This window comes from Procambarus clarkii, chromosome 41, assembly GCF_040958095.1.
Source record: "Procambarus clarkii isolate CNS0578487 chromosome 41, FALCON_Pclarkii_2.0, whole genome shotgun sequence".
NCBI classification, from domain to species: domain Eukaryota; kingdom Metazoa; phylum Arthropoda; class Malacostraca; order Decapoda; family Cambaridae; genus Procambarus; species Procambarus clarkii.
The window spans coordinates 30131135-30145946 of NC_091190.1; positions in this window are offsets into that span (position 1 = coordinate 30131135).

Below are 14812 nucleotides of genomic sequence, written 5' to 3' on the forward strand. Positions count from 1 at the left end.
ACATAACCTGTTACTGGATCATCTCTTAGAGAAAGGTAAGATAGACTCTGAAACTCACGAAACTTACTTTATTGCAGATAAAACTGATTTGGCAACGATGAAACTCAAACTAGAGCTTGCCAAGATCGAACGCGAGCAGCAAAGGGAAGCAGCTGCCATGCAAAGAGAAGCCCTCGAGCAACAAAGGGAAGCAGCTGCCATACGAAAGGAAGAAAAGGAACGAGAAGCTGCCTTGAGGAAGGAAGAACAAGAACGTGAAATCGCCCTCAAGGAACGTGAGATTGCAATACTCCGTGAGCGGGAACGTATACAGCTTGAAACAAAACAACACGAATTGGAGATGCAACACGAACATGACAAACAACAAGCAGCTCTGGCTATGGAATGTCGTCAACGAGAATTCGCGTTGGAAACTGCACACCTCGCTCAACGCCAGCAAGATACCGCCAATCTTCCTGTCTGTTTCAATATATCACATGCAAGTAAGTTAATGCCACCATTCGTAGAGACAGAAGTTGATGTGTTTTTCACCACCTTTGAAACCCTTGCTAATCAACTTAGTTGGCCTGCCGACCAATGGGCAACCCTTCTCAGAGTACATCTTACAGGTAGAGCTGCAGTTACCCTCAGTACTTTGGCGTCTGAGAATGACTACCAGACTCTGAAACAAGCAGTGTTGGACGCCTACCTTATCTCCACGAAAAGTTATCGAAGGAAATTCCGTGACCACCTGAAGGCAAGTACCACTACCTTTCTCGAATTTGCTAATACCAAAAGGAGATATTTTATGAAATGGCTGGAAGCAGCACATGTCTCTACTTTTGCAGAACTCGTCAACCTCATGCTAGTTGAAGAATTCTTGAGGCGTGTGCCGCCTCCTGTCCGTCTATATTTAGCAGATAAAGAAGAAACCGACTACCTAAAGTGTGCTAAGTCGGCTGACACTTACAGCCTCATCCACCGGCTGACACCAGAACCATCTTCCAGTAAGAAGTCGTGGTACAGTTACGAGAAAGTGAGTACCGATCACGCTGGCTCGCAATTGTACTGTAAGTATTGTAGACTCTATGGACATACCATAGATAAATGTGGTAAGTCTCAATACAAAGGAAATACTGAATCACCTAAGCCCAAACAGACTCCTCCTAAGTCCGGTAAGCCTATGATGAATGTTGGTGTTCATGGCAATGATCTTTCTCTTTTCAGTAAACACCTGTATACTGGAACTGTCTCTACCAACGGTTCAAATCCGGAGGGACGTTTCAAACTGAAGATCTTGAGGGACACAGCGGCTCTTCAATCGATTATTTTGAAATCAGCTGTGCCCAATATCGCCTACATTGGAGAAACTGTCTTCATCACTGACCTCACTGCTACCACTCCTTATCCTCTCACCAGAGTCCACCTGGATTGTTCCTTCGTGACCGGAGAAGTCCAAGTCGCAGTCAGGGAAAAGCCTTTTCCCATGCCTGGAGTGCAACTTCTCCTGGGCAACGACTTGGCAGAAGACCTGCAACCGACCAACCTGATCGTCATGGACAAACCCCAGGTGTGTACCTCTGTAATGGATAATCCCATCTTTGAGTATGTTCCAGCAAAGGTTCAAGAGAGTGATGAAGTTTCTCCTCCGGTTTTAGTGACCACCCGTGCACAAGCTGCACGACCACAGCCAGCTGACTTTACTGCTACCGCTGTCCCTCAAGACCCTCAGAAACTACCCCCGAATCTGACCAAGTTGGAGTTCCGTAAGTTACAGAGGAAAGATCTTACCTTGACACCATTATTTTTTCAGGCTGAGACTCAACCTGACAGTATTCCTGGGTTCTTCCTAGAGAACGAGTTGCTCTACCGCAGATATAGACCCAGTAAACAGAAGGAGGAGGACGATTGGGCCAACGTCGAACAACTAGTGATTCCTGCCAGCCTGCGGCCCACTATTCTACACCTGGCCCACGGAGCACTCTCCCACTACGGATTTAACAAGACCTACCATGGAATCCGTCAAGACTACTTCTGGCCAGGTATGGTAAATAGCGTCAAACAGTACGTCAAACAGTGTCATACATGTCAGATGGCAGGTAAACCGAACATCTCTATCCCCAGAGCACCACTGACTCCCATACAGGTGCCTGCGGAACCTTTCCACAGACTTGTTATAGACTGTGTTGGTCCTTTACCTCGGACCAGTTCAGGTAACGCCTATATCTTAACCATCCTGTGTCCTACCACCAGATTCCCCATAGCAGTTCCAGTAAAGAACATTACGGCTGCTACGGTTGTGAAACACTTATTGAAGATCTTCACCCAGTATGGATGTCCAAGGGAAGTTCAGAGCGACTGTGGCACCAACTTCACCAGTGATCTCTTCAAGAGGACACTGGAAGAGATCAACATCAAACAGGTATTGTCCAGCCCCTATCATCCTGATTCACAGGGTTCTCTTTAGCGTAGTCATCAGACTATCAAAGCACTCCTGAAGAAGTTTTGTAATGAAACCTCTAACGATTGGGATAAGCAAATTGACCTGATAATGTGTATCTTTAGAAGTCTTCCCAATGAGTCTCTAGGAGTATCTCCTTATGAGATGCTTTACGGACGTAAGTGCCGTACTCCTCTGAAAGCTTTCAAAGACTCTCTACGTGATGCCACCTTCAGTGAGCATCAGAATGTGCCCCAGTTTCTTCAAAACCTACAACACATTCTAGAGAGGGTCCACAGTTTTGCCCAAGATAATCTATTGAAAGCACAGGAGAGGATGAAGACTCATTACGACCAGACCAGCAAAGTAAGGAAATTTAAACCGGGAGACTTCGTGCTTGCTTATTTTCCTATCCCAGGTTCTCCTTTACAAAACAGGTTTTCAGGACCCTACCGCATCAAGGAGTGCAGAAACAACCACAACTACGTTCTAGAGACTCCAGATAGGCGGCGGAAGACCCAGTTGTGCCACGTCAACCTCCTGAAGCTATATAACGGTACTCCTCCCACTGTCATGATGACCTATTCTTCCTTTAAAGAGCCATACATCCACAGTGAGACCTTCCCTGCTCCTCCTCCCGAAAGCACTGACAAGGAGTCAACGCTTTCCAATTCGGAAATCCTAACTGATCTTCACAATTATTTTCAGGACAATCATAGTGCACGTCTCATCAAGATCTTCAAAGAACATCAGGAGTTGTTCCGAGATGATCCACAAAAGTGTAATGTTACCCAGCACGACATCCAACTGCTCCCTGACACCCGGCCGATTCGTCAACCCTTCTACCGAATCAGCCCTAGCAAGAAGGAAGTCATGCGTGCTGAAGTGCAGTACCTCTTGGATCATGGACTGGCTACACCTTGTGAGTCCCACTGGGCCTCACCCTGTATCTTGGTGTCAAAACCCCAAGGTAAGGTAGCAACACCATTAATTACTTTAACCAGTCCCAAGCAACGGTATAATTGGACCAAGCAGCAAACCGTTGCTTTCGAACAACTCAAATTCCTCCTCTGTTCTAATCCTATTCTCGCCTCACCAGATATCACCAAGCCTTTCGTCCTACATGTCGACGACAGTGGTACCGGCATCGGTGGTGTCTTGATGCAGCAACAAGGCGAGGAGGTTCTACCTGTCAGCTACTACAGCTACAAGTTGAAACCCCAACAGAGGAACTACAGCACTATCGAGAAGGAGCTACTCTCCATGTCCTGAATCTCCAGCACTTTGCTCCATACCTACAAGGTGCCAGGTCTACCACCATCTTCTCAGACCACAATTCTCTCCGCTTCTTACAACAAGCCCAATTCAATAACCAACGTCTTCTACGATGGGCTTTATATCTGCAAGATTTCAACCTGGAAATCCGCTATATCAAGGGTTCTGACAACATCATAGCCGACGCCCTCTCCAGAGGCTATGAAGTAGAAGCAACTCCAACTATCACTCCACCACATGAAGACGTAACTTCTTCCAGAACCGCAGGCTTCGGGGAAGAGTTGTGACGATAATCTCTTTCAAGAGAGATTGAGCCTGCTCTTCCCTACATCATTACGTCGTTAAAGTACAAGATACTATATGGAAGATACGTCCACCAGTATCACCAAACGTTTTGCCCAGGAAGCAAATCGTACCATGCACACCCCGATACCCGGCTACAGCCGCCATAACCAGCAAACTGCTCATACTCCGCCTGCCTGTTGCTGATTGGCTGGTGTCTCGCCGCACCTGCACTCACGCCACCACCAAGAGTCGATGTCTGGGCAGCAGCACGCCGTACTCGTCAGAATATCTCTGTGCTCCTTGGAGTTGACATCTCTCGCTAGTAGACTAAGATTTGGCTTTCGTGTACTAAGGAAGGTGGCAGCTTGAAGCCAGTATTCCAGCACCTCACTTATTTAATTTATATTGCTATCACTATAACGTACATTCTGGTCTTAGAGTAACTTTTCATTGCCAGTTATTATTCATGTTATTTTGTTTGTTGACCAGTGTTGAATTTTATGAGATTGTCTTTATTCATGTCTTGTTTTCTTGAGTAATTAAAATTTCATTGTTTATATACTTTGTGTTTCTGTGTCTTCCCATTACCTTACCACAGACGAAAGGACAAACTTCTCTTTTTTTTTTGTTATGTGACGAGGCCCTGCCCCCAGCTTTTGAAACAACCGAACACCAATGCTTTACCGTCACAATATATATATATATATATATATATATATATATATATATATATATATATATATATATATATATATATATATATATAAATATATATATATATATATATATATATATATATATATATATATATAAATATATATATATATATATATATATATATATAAATATATATATATATATATATATATATAAATATATATATATATATATATATATATATATATATATATATATATATATATATATATATATATATATATATATATATATATTGTGACGGTAACGCGTTGGTGTTCGGCTGTTCAAAGCTAGGGGTATGGCCTCGTCACATAGAAATAAAAAAAATAGAAAATCTGGAACTTCGTCTGTGGTAAGGTAAGGAGAAGACACACAAACACAAGTAAATTTATCAATGAAATTTTAATTACGCTATAAAAAGCAAAACATGAATAAAATGGACATACAAATTCGTATAATAAAATCAATCAAAGTAATAAGAATAATCAAATGGCAAAATGAAAAGTTACGTTAAGACAAGTGAGCAAATAACCAGTGAATGACAAACAAAGTAAATAGGTGCAGGAATATTGGCTTCAAGCTATCACTTCTCTTAGTACACGTAAGCCTGGGGCTTAGTCTACCAACGAGACGTGTTAACTTGTCGAAAGCACGGGATATTCTGAGGACTGAGGTCGTGGCGGCCCCAGACATCAAGCAGTATGGTGGGTGGAGTGCAGTTGCAGCTGGACCTGCAGCCAATCAGCGTTGAGCAGGCGATAAGACAGGTAGTTTGGCGGTTTGAGGTGGAGCAGGTGTTCCTGGCTGCATACGTTTTGCTCTCTGGCAAACCTTGGAGATGTTGTTGTCGTTGTTGGATATAGATTTGTAGCGACGTATTTTGGAGGGAAGAGCAGGCTCAATCTCTTGAAGGAGATTATCGTCACAATATATATATATATATATATATATATATATATATATATATGCAATTGACGATCACAAAACACTGATCATTTTATGCGGAAAATCCACAGAGAAATATGAAATGAGGTGAACGTTTCGGCCCTGTTAAAGCCTTTGTCAACACCAGACTGACTCACTATAGTCAGTCTGGTGTTGACAAAGGTGAGTCAGTCTGGTGTTGACAAAGGCTTTAACAGGGCCGAAACGTTCACCTCATTTCATATTTCTCTGTGGATTTTCCGCATATATATATATATATATATATATATATATATATATATATATATATTTATATATATATATATATTTATATATATATATATATATATATATATATATATATATATATATTTATATATATATATATATTTATATATATATATATATATATATATATATATATATATATATATATATATATATATATATATATATATATATATATATATATATATATTCAATATTCAATTTTATTTTCATATGGTGCTGTGTGTATTGTGCATTCCGAGAGTAGCATGTGGTGAAGGTGAGACAACTTTGAATTACGTGGTGACTGTAGGCCTCAGTCATTCTCTTAATTGGTCATCTCTCCCTCCGTGTTATTACTCGTGTTTACCATCTTTTGTCCCTAGGATATTTCTCATATTTTCGGCAGATCATCATATTGGTACCCTGGTACTGTGGTCTGTCCCCGGGTCAAGAGCACCTAATCTTCTGCAATCCGACGGTAGGAGGATAAAGAGGGCCATAGTTCCTCTCGCACGAACTTTAGTTGCTGAATTGGGACCTCAGCAGCAGTTCTCGTCACCAGTTGACACCTCGCACCCCTACACGTCGGTCAGAGATGATGATATTTAGATTGGTAGGGAATTAGCCTTCTTTTTCAGAGCACAAATGTTCGCTAATTCTGTATCATATTAATTTCAGTGGGAAAAACTTGCTTATGTCCTATAGAGACTCGGCAAGGTATGCCTACATTCTGGGACTACCTAATTCACTTTTGAGGCAATTAACTCTTTCATTTGTTTTAGAAACTCAGTTTCGCTTGTTTAGTAGGATTTTCTTGCCCTTATCCTCTTACATGAGTACCGGGTACAAGATTTCCTGCGACCTTGATTTATTAATCATTTATCATCTTGAAATTAACATTAATTGTTAACGATTCCACAGGATAGGTGCCAGTTGCCACGTTGTCCTGTTTCTGACATTCACCATATCACAACAGTATATTCGTTGTGCATTTTTTTGCTAATTTCACCATGTTTCGTCTCCAAGCTTTCCGTACAGATCCAGCAGGTGAAATAGAGACTTTAAGTCGTGCCAAGAGGACTGAATTACAAACTCTTGCACATGAGTATCAACTACAAGTTCCCTACCAAGCCAACAAAAATGAAATACATAACCTGTTACTGGATCATCTCTTAGAGAAAGGTAAGATAGACTCTGAAACTCACGAAACTTACTTTATTGCAGATAAAACTGATTTGGCAACGATGAAACTCAAACTAGAGCTTGCCAAGATCGAACGCGAGCAGCAAAGGGAAGCAGCTGCCATGCAAAGAGAAGCCCTCGAGCAACAAAGGGAAGCAGCTGCCATACGAAAGGAAGAAAAGGAACGAGAAGCTGCCTTGAGGAAGGAAGAACAAGAACGTGAAATCGCCCTCAAGGAACGTGAGATTGCAATACTCCGTGAGCGGGAACGTATACAGCTTGAAACAAAACAACACGAATTGGAGATGCAACACGAACATGACAAACAACAAGCAGCTCTGGCTATGGAATGTCGTCAACGAGAATTCGCGTTGGAAACTACACACCTCGCTCAACGCCAGCAAGATACCGCCAATCTTCCTGTCTGTTTCAATATATCACATGCAAGTAAGTTAATGCCAACATTCGTAGAGACAGAAGTTGATGTGTTTTTCACCACCTTTGAAACCCTTGCTAATCAACTTAGTTGGCCTGCCGACCAATGGGCAACCCTTCTCAGAGTACATCTTACAGGTAGAGCTGCAGTTACCCTCAGTACTTTGGCGTCTGAGAATGACTACCAGACTCTGAAACAAGCAGTGTTGGATGCCTACCTTCTCTCCACCGAAAGTTATCGAAGGAAATTCCGTGACCACCTGAAGGCAAGTACCACTACCTTTCTCGAATTTGCTAATACCAAAAGAAGATATTTTATGAAATGGCTGGAAGCAGCACATGTCTCTACTTTTGCAGAACTCGTCAACCTCATGCTAGTTGAAGAATTCTTGAGGCGTGTGCCGCCTCCTGTCCGTCTATATTTAGCAGATAAAGAAGAAACCGACTACCTAAAGTGTGTTAAGTCGGCTGACACTTACAGCCTCATCCACCGGCTGACACCAGAACCATCTTCCAGCAAGAAGTCGTGGTACAGTTACGAGAAAGTGAGTACCGATCAAGCTGGCTCGCAATTGTACTGTAAGTATTGTAGACTCTATGGACATACCATAGATAAATGTGGTAAGTCTCAATACAAAGGAAATACTGAATCACCTAAGCCCAAACAGACTCCTCCTAAGTCCGGTAAGCCTGTGATGAATGTTGGTGTTCATGGTAATGATCTTTCTCTTTTCAGTAAACACCTGTATACTGGAACTGTCTCTACCAACGGTTCAAATCCGGAGGGACGTTTCAAAGTGAAGATCTTGAGGGACACAGCGGCTCTTCAATCGATTATTTTGAAATCAGCTGTGCCCAATATCGCCTACACCGGAGAAACTGTCTTCATCACTGACCTCACTGCTACCACTCCTTATCCTCTCACCAGAGTCCACCTGGATTGTTCCTTCGTGACCGGAGAAGTCCAAGTCGCAGTCAGGGAAAAGCCTTTTCCCATGCCTGGAGTGCAACTTCTCCTGGGCAACGACTTGGCAGAAGACCTGCAACCGACCAACCTGATCGTCATGGACAAACCCCAGGAGTGTACCTCTGTAATGGATAATCCCATCTTTGAGTATGTTCCAGCAAAGGTTCAAGAGAGTGATGAAGTTTCTCCTCCGGTTTTAGTGACCACCCGTGCACAAGCTGCACGACCACAGCCAGCTGACTCTACTGCTACCGCTGTCCCTCAAGACCCTCAGAAACTACCCCCGAATCTGACCAAGTTGGAGTTCCGTAAGTTACAGAGGAAAGATCTTACCTTGACACCATTATTTTTTCAGGCTGAGACTCAACCTGACAGTATTCCTGGGTTCTTCCTATAGAACGAGTTGCTCTACCGCAGATATAGACCCAGTAAACAGAAGGAGGAGGACGATTGGGCCAACGTCGAACAACTAGTGATTCCTGCCAGCCTGCGGCCCACTATTCTACACCTGGCCCACGGAGCACTCTCCCACTACGGATTTAACAAGACCTACCATGGAATCCGTCAAGACTACTACTGGCCAGGTATGGTAAATAGCGTCAAACAGTACGTCAAACAGTGTCATACATGTCAGATGGCAGGTAAACCGAACATCTCTATCCCCAGAGCACCACTGACTCCCATACAGGTGCCTGCGGAACCTTTCCACAGACTTATTATAGACTGTGTTGGTCCTTTACCTCGGACCAGTTCAGGTAACGCCTATATCTTAACCCTCCTGTGTCCTACCACCAGATTCCCCATAGCAGTTCCAGTAAAGAACATTACGGCTGCTACGGTTGTGAAACACTTATTGAAGATCTTCACCCAGTATGGATTTCCAAGGGAGGTTCAGAGCGACTGTGGCACCAACTTCACCAGTGATCTCTTCAAGAGGACACTGGAAGAGTTCAACATCAAACAGGTATTGTCCAGCCCCTATCATCCTGCTTCACAGGATTCTCTTGAGCGTAGTCATCAGACTATCAAAGCACTCCTGAAGAAGTTTTGTAATGAAACCTCTAAGGATTGGGATAAGCAAATTGACCTGATAATGTGTATCTTTAGAAGTCTTCCCAATGAGTCTCTAGGAGTATCTCCTTATGAGATGCTCTACGGACGTAAGTGCCGTACTCCTCTGAAAGCTTTCAAAGACTCTCTACGTGATGCCACCTTCAGTTAGCATCAGAATGTGCCCCAGTTTCTTCAAAACCTACAACACATTCTAGAGAGGGTCCACAGTTTTGCCCAAGATAATCTATTCAAAGCACAGGAGAGGATGAAGACTCATTACGACCAGACCAGCAAAGTAAGGAAATTTAAACCGGGAGACTTCGTGCTTGCTTATTTTCCTATCCCAGGTTCTCCTTTACAAAACAGGTTTTCAGGACCCTACCGCATCAAGGAGTGCAGAAACAACCACAACTACGTTCTAGAGACTCCAGATAGGCGGCGGAAGACCCAGTTGTGCCACGTCAACCTCCTGAAGCTATATAACGGTACTCCTCCCACTGTCATGATGACCTATTCTTCCTTTAAAGAGCCATACATCCACAGTGAGACCTTCCCTGCTCCTCCTCCCGAAAGCACTGACAAGGAGTCAACGCTTTCCAATTCGGAAATCCTAACTGATCTTCACAATTATTTTCAGGACAATCATAGTGCACGTCTCATCAAGATCTTCAAAGAACATCAGGAGTTGTTCCGAGATGATCCACAAAAGTGTAATGTTACCCAGCACGACATCCAACTGCTCCCTGACACCCGGCCGATTCGTCAACCCTTCTACCGATTCAGCCCTAGCAAGAAGGAAGTCATGCGTGCTGAAGTGCAGTACCTCTTGGATCATGGACTGGCTACACCTTGTGAGTCCTCCTGGGCCTCACCCTGTATCTTGGTGTCAAAACCCCAAGGTAAGGTAGCAACACCATTAATTACTTTAACCAGTCCCAAGCAACGGTATAATTGGACCAAGCAGCAAACCGTTGCTTTCGAACAACTCAAATTCCTCCTCTGTTCTAATCCTATTCTCGCCTCACCAGATATCACCAAGCCTTTCGTCCTACATGTCGACGCAAGTGGTACCGGCATCGGTGGTGTCTTGATGCAGCAACAAGGCGAGGAGGTTCTACCTGTCAGCTACTACAGCTACAAGTTGAAACCCCACCAGAGGAACTACAGCACTATCGAGAAGGAGCTACTCTCCATCGTCCTGAATCTCCAGCACTTTGCTCCATACCTACAAGGTGCCAGGTCTACCACCATCTTCTCAGACCACAATTCTCTCCGCTTCTTACAACAAGCCCAATTCAATAACCAACGTCTTCTACGATGGGCTTTATATCTGCAAGAGTTCAACCTTTAGATCCGCTATATCAAGGGTTCTGACAACATCATAGCCGACGCCCTCTCCAGAGTCTATGAAGTAGAAGCAACTCCAACTATCACTCCACCACATGAAGACGTAACTTCTTCCAGAACCGCAGGCTTCGGGGAAGAGTTGTGACGATAATCTCTTTCAAGAGAGATTGAGCCTGCTCTTCCCTACATCATTACGTCGTTAAAGTACAAGATACTATATAGAAGATACGTCCACCAGTATCACCAAACGTTTTGCCCAGGAAGCAAATCGTACCATGCACACCCCGATACCCGGCTACAGCCGCCATAACCAGCAAACTGCTCATACTCCGCCTGCCTGTTGCTGATTGGCTGGTGTCTCGCCGCACCTGCACTCACGCCACCACCGAGAGTCGATGTCTGGGCAGCAGCACGCTGTACTCGTCAGAATATCTCTGTGCTCCTTGGAGTTGACATCTCTCACTAGTAGACTAAGATTTGGCTTTCGTGTACTAAGGGAGGTGGCAGCTTGAAGCCAGTATTCCAGCACCTCACTTATTTAATTTATATTGCTATCACTATAACGTGCATTCTGGTCTTAGAGTAACTTTTCATTGCCAGTTATTATTCATGTTATTTTGTTTGTTGACCAGTGTTGAATTTTATGAGATTGTCTTTATTCATGTCTTGTTTTCTAGAGTAATTAAAATTTCATTGTTTATATACTTTGTGTTTGTGTGTCTTCCCATTACCTTACCACAGACGAAAGGACAAACTTCTCTTGTTTTTTTGTTATGTATATATATATATATATATTACCAAAAACGTATAACTATCTCACCCAATTCTGTTCGTGGTGTTGGTCTCCGATGTCTTCAGCAGGTGTAAGAGGGTGATTAGTTTCAAGTCTGACATGATTGTGTTCGCGGTAGGGCGTCTCAGCAGCAAATGGAGTGTGTCAATGACCAGTAATCGTTTTTTTTTGTAAACAGGGTGGGTGGGCCTCCCCTCTCACTCCCCTTCCCAGGTTTGCTTCCAGAGGGGTAAGGAGCTACTGCACATACCCGCCTCATAGGCCTGAGGGGGCATCACCACATGGATGTGTGTGGGTGCGAGCGTTTGAGCCATTCACCTCTTGAAGGGCGACTCGTTACTGCAGTGAATGACCTCTTTAAAGGTCTGGGCACAACTGCAGTGAATGACAACATTAGGCTCTACCATACGCAGCCCAACCCATCCCTCCCCTCCATATTGTGCATCTCTGGGTGGCTCGCCTCTGTGAAGTTTGATACATAACTGAGGGCGGGTCCTGTATTTGAAAGGGTATGCTGTTCCATCTCACCTTCGTAAGGGGAGGAGGAGGGCGTCAACAACACAGCACACATACCTTAAACCTTATGTCCCGGGGCGAATATCCTATTACCTCGGTATTAGTAAAGCACGCACCAGTGCGAATGTCGCCTATCAACCTTAATCGAATTAAAGTCAGCAGGAGGAGTATGGGAGATGTTCACCCAGCCAGGGTTGTCCCACCGCTGCTGTTCCATTTAAGACGTGGTGGTGTCACTATCAGGAGTGCCCCGGGCCTGTCAGTAATCAATCACTTCTCAATTGACCGGGCTCATTTCCTCCAGCCCTGAACTTGATGTTAGTTCACTACGAGCACTCTTTCCCTTCACACTACACCGCACACGCCGTTGTGGAAAGACGAACGTTAACAGCTTGCATGAAATGCAATATACTGTATGTACTGTCACTCAATCAACTCTGCCATCTAGAATGTGAGAGATGCACAAAACCCCCCATAGGTCATTATGACATCAAGTGCAAGCGATGTCAGAAAATCTGCGGTAATTGTGAGTAATATTCTTATTCCACACTTTATTGATTGCAATCACACAGGTTCATGTAGGTGAAATATATAATGAGTAAACTATTCACTCTTATAGGGTGAGATTATTTTACTTACCGGGTCTATTACATTCCACACACACTTAAATATGTTTTCTTTTCAATTTCCAGTTTACAAAACGGTGAAGTGTCCATACTGTACACTAGCACTACCACCAGACCCTCGAGGTGGACAACGCCAGAATGTTGCATCACATAAACGTAAGTTCATTATACTTCTCCTACCTGTATTACATTTTCATCAAACACATGCAAGCTGGTATTCACATAACAATAATAATATTTACTCCTATATCCGTACTGAATAACGAGGTTTCCATTTCAGGCTATAAACCTTACCGCAATCGACAGGAGTGACAGACAGACGTCATCAACTCATTACCCCACCACTCATCACTCCGCGCTGAGGAGGGCTGATGTCACACACATCCAACTACCCTATCTTCGAGAACCACAGAATGAGGCTACCGGCACGTTATCCCATCCAGTTAACACAGTCGCCCACCCCAGCTCAAAAGTAAGTTAATACTAACACATTTCAGTTTATATCCTATGCATATTTCAGTTTATATCCTATGCATATTTTTTTCAGTTTATATCCTATAGAATATGCATATTCCTTCACCCCTCACCTTCTTAATATATATGTTTTCATTCTTTCTAGAGATAATGTGTATTTCTTTTTTCTACAGATTCTACACCGCTGTGCGTAGACATGGTATCCACCAACGGTGAGAGTGACAGTAAGACAGTCACGGACAACAGTAACAGCTGTGACAGCAGTGACAGCTCAGCGGAGCATACATTACCAAACTCAATTCCTCATTCCTCCCCCATTCCTATACCTCAATCTAGTATCAGTAGAGGATGTACTAACAGCAGCTTTGCTGTCAGCAGTGACAGCAGTGGCATTAACAGTGTCACAATCCATGAGAACAACATCATCAGAGTGAGAAGTGAGAATAGCCTTGACTGGAATGACAGCTCAGCCGACCTTGGCTCGTTATCATCTTTGTCTGACAATTCTGAGTGGTTGCCAATGTTAGGCGTAACAGCTGACATCCCAGCCTCACCCATTCATGGTGGAGGGGGTCTCTCTCCACCACCCACCCCTCCTAGTCCTCCCATTTCTCCCCCACCACCGCTCACTCCCTCTCCCCCACCTGTGCTAGAAATTCAACTTCGGCTGCTGGATCGAATTGATAACTATAATGGTGGTTATGTTCGCCTTTCATTCTCTATACAAGTCCATGTTAACACCTCCCCTGGGCTCGATCTGAGAACATACAGAGATTTTTTCATTAATGAGATTCGGTCCCTTTTCTTCTCCTAATCATCCCTCCCTCCTAATTTACCCAGACACCACACTAATTGTGCGCAATTTAAATGAACAACAAGACGGTGAGGAGGAGGAGAACCCACTCGACCCCATAAATAATGATGGTTTTCCCATACAAGGCGAGGGGCGAACAGTAACTCAAGAAGAACTAGATACACTTATTGATTTTTGGGCTGATGAATTGACAGAAAAAATATCCCTTTACTTGGAAGAGAAGGAGGGGTCCAATGTCCTGGTTGAGCGGCTCACAGGGTTTTTACATTAACTGCGCACAGATTGAACACCCGATAAGATTAGGCACTCATGTAGACTATCCTGAAGGCTTGCGTGGAAAGCAGTTGGTTTTCAATCCAGAGGGAGAAGTAGATTCCCTTAACCCCTTAGGTTCATTCCCTTAGCCAAACATTTATAAGCCGTGTGTTACGGCCCTCTCGGGACGCAACGGGGTTCTTGCTCTGATGTCGTTAGAGGAAGATATATATATCCGACCCCAAGCCAGTAGAGGCTTTCAAGGGATGCGATCCGTGACGCAAGTAACTTAAAGGGAGTATGGAAAGAAAGTTAAGAACTTAATATTATAATTAACACCATCACCATAAATATATATAATAGTAAAACGTACACAAGGGGGAGGGGTATTAACACTTTACAAAGGGGATCACGCACAATCTAGTCTTCTGCTGAAGACTCTTGATCCCGAAGCTAGGTGCTGAGTCCGCGGTGCTTT